The sequence below is a fragment of the Epinephelus lanceolatus genome, chromosome 20 (assembly GCF_041903045.1).
Source record: "Epinephelus lanceolatus isolate andai-2023 chromosome 20, ASM4190304v1, whole genome shotgun sequence".
NCBI lineage: Eukaryota > Metazoa > Chordata > Actinopteri > Perciformes > Serranidae > Epinephelus > Epinephelus lanceolatus.
In genome coordinates this window covers 23,665,483-23,677,581 of record NC_135753.1, presented here as the reverse complement: position 1 = coordinate 23,677,581, position 12,099 = coordinate 23,665,483, and the positions used below count along the sequence as shown (strand labels likewise).

The window sequence follows — 12,099 nt, the reverse complement described above, 5'->3', positions numbered from 1 at the left end:
TGCAACTACTTGCAATGCGCTGTTCTGCAACATGGCTGAATATAATTTGTAGCTTCTGAAAACATGAATGAGGATAGTAATAGTGAGATACTGGCTCCAGTTACATTTCTAGCAGTGATGAAACGGTGAAAAAGAGAAACTGTGTTCATAATAAATACGCCACAATGATGTAAGTAAGCAGTGCCAATTAATCAGTCAGTGAGAATGTGTGTGAGGGGGTGTAAGCACGTACAGTGAGCAGCAGCAACCCAGCGTCGGACACCAGCACACTGTGAGGATGGAAATAGACAGCTCTGCGGGGACGGAGCACCTTCCACAACAAGCAAACACATCATCTGCGGTCATTTTGACTTGACCAGCAGACTTCACTAGAAGACAATTGGCTGTTGAAACAGATGACATGCTTTACGTTCTAAAACCAGCCGCCGGCGATTTGACCAGCTGAGTTGCAGGTGACATCATCAGCCGGCTTGAGTTGAGCTCAGCCAGTTCATACTGCTGCAACTTTTCTCTGCAACGTTCTGCAACTGTTTTGTCTAGTTGTGAATGCTTGGTCCAAACTGGGCGTAAGACTTTAAAAGGGAGGGAAATATGTTTTCTTACTTCCTTTGTTTCTCATATTTCTTCAGGTTTGTCTCAGCGCAAATCTTTGGTTTGAACTGGGCTTAAGCTATGCTAATTATCCTCCACATAGAAAGTCAAAGCGAGTGACTTTTTGTCAAAGGAATACTTCACTCAGCCTGTGTTGAGATGGATTTGCGAGGAAAACACCCTCACGGTGAAAGAAGAATCCAAAAACAGAAAGTTCTCAAGACATTTAAATAAATGGGAGCCACGTTAAACAACAGAAAAACTATATCAAAACATCTCTTTACAAACTCTCACATGACTCATGCAGTATAATCCAGGTCTCATTTATCCAGTCGTATGCTCAGTACATCCCAAACACACATATTTTTTCTAGAACTATACCATTAAAAACACTTCCGCATAAACAGTCTCACACATGGACGAGGAGCGCACCTTAGCAAGCATGTGCGTTAAACTCGGCGAGTACCCATACGCGCTACTCGTATGCAGAAGTGTTTCAAATATAGTTTTAATGTTGTTAAACGTGGACTTGTTTTACTTCAATTCATAAAGAATTTTCTGTTTTTGGATTCTTCCTTCATCATGGAGGCTTGCAAGAAATACAAAGTTTTCTTCAAGATTACAACTCAACATGGGGGGAATAATTTAGATACAAATGATTATTTTGTGGGTAAAGCATCCCTTTAACCACAGCGGCCCGGCCCACCTGCCTGTGTGAAGTGATATTACTAACCAATAGGGGCGGGGAAAATATCGATACAGCACAGTATCGTGATATTTTTCTGTGGTAATCTGGTATCGTCACACAGTGCCAAGTATATTTTTAATTTTCTAAATTACTAATATTACAAATACAAATTAAACCTAGTCTACTAGAATAATATAATCGATTGTTTTTTAGCCCACTAGCTACATTTTGCTGCTGTAAAAAAAAAATGGCTGAAGTGAGATGAACAGAATGAAAACTTTATCTTATTAGATAAAACAGATGTTAACAAAGTTTTCCTTTGGGCACATAATTTACAGTTAAAAAATGTAATAAATTAAAGTATATTTTATCGCAATACTCAGCATTTTGCAACATATTTAAAATCGCAATGATATTGTATTGTGACTAAAGTATTGTGATAATATCGTATCGTGTATTCTCTGGTGATTCCCACCCCAATCAGTCTGGACATTCACGCCCCTTGAGAGAGAATGTAGCTCTAATAATGTCGTTAAAAGTGCTTTATCATGAGGAAAACAAGAAAATGCACGAGCAGATAGGCACGAAGTAAAATCTAAAACAACAGTAAAGTAGTATATGTAATATATTGCACATGATATATAAAATAAGATGCTCACACACGGAAGCCGAATGACTTATTCGCTTCAAATGCAGAGAGCTGTCAGTGTGGAGTGAGGAAGGTGGAGTGTGAAATGCATTCTGGGCTGGAGAGAAAACTGGAGGAGCTTTTTACTCAGGAGTGTGTGTGTGTGAGAGAGAGAGAAAGAGAGTGTCTGCATGCATGACAGAGAGACAGACAGTGAATCTGAGAATGTGAAAGACTCAGGAAGACAAACAGCACATGTGCACATTTGATTTGCGCATCAAAAGCCATACTGTGAACCGCAGATAAGCTTTAGAAACAAACAAGCCATCTGATCCTTTTCAATCTCACTCTTGGAGAGACACAAACATTTCGGCTTCGCGCGGAATTAACCTGCCCCCCGATCCGGGGGTCGTGAAGCAGAAAGGACCCTGCTGTGCAGCGATGAGCCTTTGATGGCGATAGCATCGCTCTGTCATTCTCTCTGTCATCCTTGGGTGAGCCTGTGAGACACCCGGTGGACTGAGGGGGACCGAAAGCATAAATAGTGAAGGAAAAGGTCAATGGCAGGTAGACACAGACAGGGGGGAGGGGACGGGTGACGGTGGAGGAAATCCAAAAGATGGCAGTGAAAGAAAATCCTCATGACAGCCTGAGGAGAAGAAAAGTCAGTCAGTCGGCCACTGGGCCTGTCAGTCACGTTGTGTTTTATGCAGCAGTCATTCACTCATTCAGCTGCCTCATCAGTCTCTCTGTCAGTCAGTCACCTAGTTCGTTATTTTGTCACATCGTCTGTCACTCAGTTCACCAGCCTGACAGTAAGTCGACGGTCATCTTGTTTGTCGGTCAGTGATTCAGTCGCTCATTTGGCCACACGCTCAGCCAGTTTGCGAGTCGCGGTTCGACTTCATAGCCATCATTTCCATCTTTTATCTATCAGCAACTTAGTTCAATCATGACCAAATCGCTCGGTCTCAGCTGTCCTTTTTCAGGCCGACAGACAGCAAAGCAAAGAGCAAACATCTCTGTCATTTCTGTGTGTGCTTTGGTCTAAAACACAAGACGCCAAAATCACAGATACCAATTGGCAGACAGAGACTCAGAACAACAAACAAAAACTGGCAATAACCCGCCTGATAGACAGAGTGATAAACAGGCAAACATCCAGTCAATCGCATCCAAACACACACACACACACACACACACACACACACACATAAGCGCTCTGAGTGACAAACATACAGCTTTATGAAGCAGCCCTGTAGTGTCTTTGTGTGCTGTGGTCTAAAGCAAAGTCTGGGTGGATTTTACTGCTGTGTGTCCTGTCTGGCCGGAGAGAAGCGAGCATCTATCAGCACTGTGTTGTGACCCCACACTCACACTCCCCTGACTGTGTTTGGACAGATGGATCATCACTGCACCACTCACTTTTGACAAACGTGTTGTATATGAGCCTGCCTGTGTGTGTGAATGTGTGTGTGCATGTATGTGTCAGCATGACGGATACAAAGCCAGGGTTTATGCAGGAGCGTATTCATTATGTATAGTGTAATTCAACCATCATGAAGTTCCCCCTCAGACAAAATCAATACTGGTGTTAATATGATCCTCTCTCCACTCGTTACTGCAGGAAGACTTCAATTGATTAGTTAGCTGACACCTCAGTTCCCACAGATGCAGAGGCGTGTGTGTGTGTGTGTGTGTGTGTGCACGTGTAACAGTGTCTATAGGCAGCTGAGTGTGTCATTATATAACTTTCCAAAACTATGAAGCAAACAGCTATTGACTGTCTGAGCTAATCCATTACTCAGCTCGATTCATTTTACTGCAAGTAGACTTTGCATCTGCATTATTATTATTCAGGTTTTTGGGAGTTTGACTTATAATATGCTGCCTGTGCTTGTAGGTTGACACTAGACCACCAAATTGGAACAAGCCGCACAGTATTTTAAGTGGATTATGTTTAAAAGTGTATGGTTATTTTCAACAATAATAGTAAGATGATTATTTGTGTGTTCAAATTTGAGGACAAACATGTAATTTTCCGTCTGATTAACTTGTTATCAGTTCTTTTTTTGATTGCTTAAATTTATGTAATCCTGTTTGAAAGGTCAGACAGTCTCATTTCTGCATGTGTGGTGTTACACAATGAGCATGTTGATGAACACGTCTGAGTCGGACAGATCATTAGAGAAGCGTTGGGATTCATTCTGAGCATTAAGACCGACTCAATGCATCACTGGATCATTTGAGGAGGCAACTGAGAGGGAAAAGAAACAAGGAGAAATGTGTGGAGATTGTAGATTTACTCATAAATAAGTTATGGTCATCATCAATTTAAAGAGATGAAAGATTTTCAGTCTGTGGTTTGAAATCTGAAGTCGGAAAAAGTGCTGTTTTATATCTGAAAATTGAGATTCAGCCGTTTTAAGCTGTCAGTGGAAGTATGCATTACAGTAAATATTTTGTTGGAAATTAAAAAATGATGTTCTTCATGTTGTTTTCTAGGTCTTATATTTGTAGTAATGTATAAAGTCAGGGATTTATTGCATTTAAAGGAAGCAGAAACAACCTCAGATAACACCCTCATGAAGTCAAGGTAGCCAAAAAGTATGTGGGTAATAAAACATGTCGATGATGGACTTGACATTGGTCTGTACTCACTCCCAGGTGGTCAAATGGCAGATGCTTTGTCACGCCCCTCTGCATCTGACAGTGATGCACAAGGCACACTGTAGCATCTGACCTAGCCATGCCAGGCTTTCAGCTAACTTAAGTGTAAACTCATCTGCACGCTCAGAGCAAATGATGTAGTGTAAACAGTGAGAAAATCCTTGAAGGGAGGAGATCAGGAGGGATGGGTGGGTCAGAAACACAGGACTTTCACCCAGGAGACCTGGGAGAATGGTTGTGTCTTGTGTAACACTAAAAGTTAGCGAGTTATTGTACCTTATTTTACCTACCTAGTTATTTTCACTAGGGCTGCCCCCAATAGTTGACCAAACGTTAGTTGACCACAAAGGTTATTAATCGGCAAGATTTCATTGGTCGCGTAGTCCCAGAAAAAACAAACAAACATGAAACTCTATTAGGAGCTGCGCCTTGTCAAAATAAATCAAAACCTATATGACTGGACCATGTGGGAATTTAATGTGAAAGGACAGACACAGGAAGAGGCCACGCTCAGCAGTCAGACAGGAGTCACGTTACAAACCAATCACAGCTGACAGATATCTTTCCCTTCTTCTATCAGTATTCAATCTGATAAAAACGTAAAGTTGATCATGTTAGTGCAGGGCTACCCAGAGCTTTACATCTGTCCCACAGACGATAGGTCTACACTTTTAGAAGATCAGCTCTGCACTCAGGATTTCAGGTTCATAGGCTATACGATGCTTGTTAAGGTTACTTAGCAACCTCCGACACAACCTGCCGCAGCGCTCTTGAAAGCTGGCACAAAAAAGGCACAAGAGTAGAGCCCAAGTGCCTGACCTCACGTTTTCCAGGCGGTTAAAGACGCAGCATGTGTATGGTCCCTAATTTCCAGGGCTGGTACCTGCGGTTCTTCCACAGGCTAGTTAATAACATGTCGGGCAGGAAATCCAAAGTGTGGGATCATTTTGAGAAGGTGAAGGATGAACCCAAGGTGATATGTAAACTCATCTTCATTGGTCGACTACAAACATGACGTATCATCTGAAACATGGAAGTAGCTACATGCCCATTAGCCCACAGCGTCATTAACAGGCGGCTCGCTCAGTGTGTGACGTGCACTTGTAGATAAAATATAGGCCTATATTAATGAAGGTTCATTAGTACGGTTTTGTATTTCTCTGTAATGTAGCACAGTGTTAACAATGTTACTGATACTATTCTTTCTCACACCTTCAACTCAAACCATTGTGTTGCCCCACCCAAAATATATCATTCAAAGTTCTTAGTGGGGGGCAGCCCTAGTAGTCATGTGACGCACTGTGGGAGTGAGAACACGTTGGGTCTGCCTCACTGCCTGTGGCTTCTCACAGTTTAAAAAAGAACATTAGAGCTGACACTGACACGCGGGCAGGAATACTGTGTTGTCCTGTGTATTATCTGTTCTCTCTGCGTTTCAAATCACAACACCGTTTACACCATGTCTCATTTTTTTGTGTGGCCAGGGCTCCCTGTGCTAAGTGCACCGAATGCACTGGTGTGCTATCCATCATCAGGTCCCAGGGTGATTTCAGTGTGCATGTGAGTGTGCTGTGAATGTGTGCTTTTGTGTGTCCATATTTGCAGAGGTGTGAAAGAGAGACAGGAAAGAGGTAGGAGTGGGAGCAGGAGGAAGAGGAGGAGGAGGAGGAGGTGGAGGAGGCTTGTACTAATGCCCTGGAGATGATTTAGAGTTTAGACCACCGAACAGCACAGAAAGCTCCTCCAGTTTTCTCCCACAGGACCAGACGGTGGCTTGTGGTGAGTTAAAGAGAAAATATGATCCACCAGAGATCACTTCAGGGGGATGAAACAACAGTTCAAATGGTTTGGTTTAAAATCAAGTCACGGCTGTTTGTCTGTGCTCTGTTACTTAAAAGGCATGATGCAAATGCATGTGTGGGCATAAATCAGGTTATCTGCGGGTCTTTAAAGTGACGCGTTTTTTGAATTTGGGGCTTATAAATATTTACAGTGTCTTAGATTTTAGAGCACTTAATTGTTTCTCCATGTAAAGACAGGTTTTCATTAGTCCATGCAAATACAGAGATGGAAGATATTTAAGATTCATTAAATCCAGATGGAAAAAGGGAGGCAAAAACTATAAAGGCTCACTCTGATATTAAATATGCAAATATTTAATTTCTGTGTATATATTCTGTGGTTGAATTAAAGGTACCCTGTTGAGTTTTTGACCACTTATAGCACTATGGAGCAATTTCTTTATGATTGGGTTTCCTCTTGGTGTCATCATAGACTGTATAAAGTAATGGACATAGTCATGGTGACGTCACCCATTGGTTTGTAGACTCCCATTTTGAAGCCTTGAGTTGGGAATTTTGGCCATCGCCATGTTGAATTTTTGGAGCCAGAGGTGACCACATTGGGACAAGGGGTTAGAGGTAGCTCTAAGCTGCTTGCTTGGTTTGCTCGGTGTATTTACAGCTATGGTTAACTGTAATAATGCTAATGCTGATTTTTGGGTCTTATAGGGGGTCTTACAGAACAACCATACACTGAAAGGTAACAAAAACATTGAGCTTAGCTTCCATTAGGTAAAAATACTCTGAATTAGCAACAGCTATGCCTGTACTCACTCAAAGCGGCACTGCCCTTAATTTTGTGTAGGTTTAAGCTTTAATAAGATTTAAATCGGTGAGTTATTAAAAATTCACCCCCCTGGGCAGTTGTCATAAATGTTGAAATTAGCTATAGAGACCAAAACCATTTTTGGTACCAGGCTGTAAACATGTTTGTTTCTGCTGTAAAGTTTGGGATATTTTAACGTTGGGGTCTGTGGAGATTTACTCTGTTTTTGAGTCAGACTCAAATGGCCATTTGAGGAACTGCAGTTTTTGGCACTTTAACGTTGGCTTCATTTTTCAGCCCTGGAGGTTGCCGCTTGGGTATGTCACATGAAAGGCACATACACTGGCAATGCAGTTGGTGATGGTAATGGGCTAAGAAGTGTATCAATGTGACAATGAAGACAACATGCCAGCAACATCTGATAGAAATTCTGCATAATTTAAAACAGGGGTTCTCACAGTTTTGATCACTGAGTGCCAATTTGGGGAGCCAGCATATGATTTAGTAGCCCAGTAAGATTATCCTGACATGAGCTCAACATTCTCTTTGGCTTTCTATATCAGTCTGGACTGGGTGCCGCCCTAAACACTTTCAGTGGACAGGAGTACTCACCTTGACAAAGTCCTTCAGCCAATCAGTGTAACAAAACACCAGGGAACCTCTTCATCACAAATTGAGCCAGTTGATGATTAGCAAATCCAGCTGGAAGAACGGTGAAAAATGTCTTTTCCTCTGAGTAACTCCTTGAGTACATACTCTTGTTCTTGTTTAATTAGACTCTTTTTTCTGCAATAACATCACTCATTGCTGTGTTTACTGTTCTTCAAGCTGCGGTCTGCATTTTACATCATCAGCTACAATGCAGTCTCTGATTGACTGCTTACATTGTCAACTACGATGCAGATCCCTGATTGGCCCTGATTGGGTTTTAATTTCCAAGTCCAGACAGATGGATAGAGCGAAACAGAATGTTGAGCTGTTGTCATCAGAGTGGTCTTACCAGGCTAAGGTTTTACGGCTAGCGTAATCGCTAACTTTATCTAACAGCACTACCATTGAAGAACATAATTCCTACGACACTCGTTAGGTGCCACAAGCTGCATGCGGCCATAGCTTTATACAAGTTGCCATCCCTAAAGCCAAGCTAGGACCAAAGATTTGCGACAAGACGAGTTGAAACTTGCTACTAGTTTACACCAATATGACCAGACGAGAGGGGTTATGGTCTCCATAGCAATGACTCTCTGTACTCTCTGTACTGTGTTGCATGCAACACCATCAGCTGGCTTGAGTCGAGCTGGTCGGGGTAGTTCGCACCGCTGCTACTTTTCTCTGCAACGCTTAACCTGCCAGATGCTTCTTTTGTTTAGGGGCACAGTTTGATGCAGTCGCCTTGTAGTGTATTAAATATATGCTATCGAATGGACCGGGAAGAATTAAAATATAATGTGCATATTTCATGTCATGTTCAGAAGCCGCCATCAGCCCGCCGGCTGCACTTCGAGCAACAGTGATTTAAAGTATACAAAAATTTGCTTTGCAAGTGTTTTATACTGAGGGAAATACATTAAACACATTTGTTTGACCCTAAGGATGCACACAATGTGCTTTGGTGGTGCTTTTGTTTTTTCAACTTGAGATCTCCACAGGGCACCTTTAATATTAACTACTATACAACTGAAAGGTTTCAAAACACCCTGTGAGACAGTGAAACAAGAGGCAGATAAAGAAACGGATAATGAGAAGAAATGGTTGCACACTGGACTGTTGTTGAAACAGCATTACAGATTGTGCATATATGAGACGGTGGAGGATTGTTTTCTGAGCATGCACGTGTGTGTGTGTGTGTGTGTGTGTGTGTGTGTGTGTGTGTACTTATGTGTGCAGACATGACAAGAGGTCGTGTGCAGGGCTGTTGCAGAGGGAGCGAGGTCAACAAGAGCACAGAGTGCAGTGGCTCCTGCTCCTGTCAGCCAGCCCTCTGCATATCTGTGTGTATATGGGTGTGTGTGTGTGTGTTGGGGACAGACACATATGGATAATACCGGAGCCCTTTCTGACACGCACGCAACTGTAAAAACATCAATAATCTCATTTCCTCTGTCAGGTTCCCCTCCGCACCCAGCAGATTATGAAATATTTTCCCTAAGTGAATGCAGATGTAAAAGTTTATAAGACTGAATTAAAAATGACAAGAGGAATGTCCTCACTAGAGACTACCAGGAGAAAATGACTTGCTCATTTTCAGCTACAACAGGTAAAATGGCTTTTTGGTGAGAGGGAAAAAAAGCTAAAGTCTGTCAAGAAAACTAGCAGACAAAGAAAAGTGACATGTAAAACGACAGGTTGACTAAAGGAAAGCTGCAAAGGAGCACAGAAGCTGACGCCTGAACCGTCAAGACGAAAGGGAAAAAGAACAGAGGGAGGCAACTGGCACTGGCTGTCACTTGCTTTCCCCACTGTGGATGACAGGTGTTTTACATTACTCTGTGGGTGAAGGCAAACCACACACCCCTGCTGTCTGTGCATTTATACACCGGACTTTGAATGAATTCCATACAGGCCCCAAGGTCAGGGAGCCTATTCATGCACACTGAAAGCAGAGTAAACTTTCCATTCAAGGAGAAAATGAAATAAAACCACCACACTCAAAGCATTAGCGTTTTTCATTTGAAAGCAGGAGTGGAGAAGTGCCTTCTGTTCTACCCCAGAGCCACTCAAAGCTTTCCAGCACTAAGGGGGATTCATACTTCAGAGAGAGGTGGAGAGAGGTTTGTCTGAGGAGAGCAAATGTTCACCAATTTTTTCTTTCTTAGCTCACTTCGGTTTTGTCTTCTGTTTTTTGCAGCTTGCAGATTTTTCCATACCTCGCTGCCTTCGCACAACAAACACAGCATTAATAAGTTTTGCTTATTTGCAACCCACCATTCACACTAAATCAACTCTGTCATGGAGGCAGGATTGTTGTGTTCTTTCTCCGCAAAGCACCATTTTTTTCCCACTGACTGGACAACAGATGAAAAGCCTATTTCACATGCAATAAAATAATAAGAATGCTCCACAGGTTCGGCTGCACAGCACATTTTCTGTTGTGAAAACTTAAGCAACTGCTCGCCATTACCAGCACTTCACAGCTGAGATCCCCGGTATCTTTACTCACTCCGCCACACATGCTGCTCAAAGTGTGGTGTACAGTCGGGGAGGCTTATTCTTTTGTTGCACACAGCATGAATCATTGTTGGTAATAGCATCACATAAATGATTAAAAAGTAATGATGTAGATGGTCTAGACCGCTCATCAATTCACCCCCACAAAGAAAAGAAATCATGAACAATTGAGTTGTGAAAACGGCTTTGTTGTTCTTGCAGTGAATGACTTTTCTGGGAAGCATGAATCTGCAGTAAGCATTATATAATAATCATCCAGCTATTGGAGGGCTTAGTTGTGAATAAAAACATATCAGATTTACAGCAGCTATAGGATTTAATTGACCCACAAGGAGTGCTGAGCAGTGCAGCTCCGTACATTTATCAGTCACGTATTCGCACAAATAAATAGAATCCTAATAATGAAAAACACATGCGTTCAGTCACACACACAGGGCACATTAAACCAGTGCTGCCCTCCATTATCACATGCAATAGTAAAGCTCCCGTCTCCTAGAAATGAAGTGTATGTACAATTAGTTTGAATTAGCGAATACGTTTTGAGGGGAGCGTAATGCAGAGGGAATTACATTTTTTTCTATTAACATAATGAGGAAATGTTGCTAATTAATGTATTTGGCAAGTTGCAGAAATGTTGATGACTGAACGTATGATCAAAATGTTCATGAACAACTTGTTTCAGTTGTTTTCTGCCAAAATAGACAATACTTCAATATACTGTCCACTCATAAAGACAACAGCATTGTTTAAACACATTAACGTTAAATCAAAATAATGATCTTTCCCTAACAACCAAAATGCTTCTGTTGCCTAAACCAAAGGCCCTTTTTACACACAGATTGCACTATAGGCCCAGTGTGTGATTTTATCATGGATGTATAAGGTAACCTGGATACAGTGCTGGAGGTGGGAGCTCGTATATTGCTGTGAAAGTTACTCAGTGGTGCATGAAGCCAAAAATGTCCAACTGCCGCTTATGAAATTACCTGGATGATCGGCACTGCTTCCGCATCATTGGACCTACGGAGCAAGTGCACTAGAGACTACTCCGGCTACTTCTAGTTTAGCATACCCCTACAGGTGGGAAGATATTTTGTGGTTTCAATTATGTGTTTTTGGACGTTTGAATCTGGGGCACCGTAAGCCTCCATTAGGTGGAGTTGTGTTGCTACCTCCTCTCCCTGTGGATCTCCGCAAGTGATTTGAGGACTCTAAAACTTCACCTGAGCCTCCCTCGGCATATGGGTGAGTAGATAATGGCTGAAATTTCATTTTTGGGTGCACTATCCCTTTAAAGACGGAGCGTCACTTGTGGATCAACATTTCATCCACCACATATCCAGCCACAAGCTTCATCACTTCTTTATAGCTGCAGCTGCCCACGAGTCAAATCCGGTTTAGGTTGTTTAGCCAATGTAGTGCCACAGCCGACCTGTGCTGCTGAGGAAGGCTCAGCTTTGGTGGGGTGTATTTCCCGGAGCTTCATGTTGCTGTGCTGTTGGTCGTAGTAGGTTTGAGGACTTGTTTTTCGCAGTGGAAAGAGTTTTAGTCCGACTACCTGCAGCAACAGTGTTCTCGTCATCTGTCCTCCCGACAGAATCAAAGTTATGGGAATATTTCCAGCCACTAAGGGAGGCTAAGAGTTTCCACCTTCCAAATTAGCTTGCTGCTTCGTGGCGTGCCTGCGCAGCACAATGATTACTAAAATGAGCTGCTGATGTGACTGTTGTACTTCAAGTCAGTGGTG

General features: G+C 42.3%; 1 protein-coding gene across 2 annotated transcripts in view; it reads left to right on the top strand.

Moving 5' to 3' along the window:
• sema5a (sema domain, seven thrombospondin repeats (type 1 and type 1-like), transmembrane domain (TM) and short cytoplasmic domain, (semaphorin) 5A) overlaps nucleotides 1–12,099 on the top strand; it is a 186,454-nt gene that overhangs the window by 42,013 nt on the left and 132,342 nt on the right. The gene's annotated exons all lie outside the window — the stretch shown is intronic.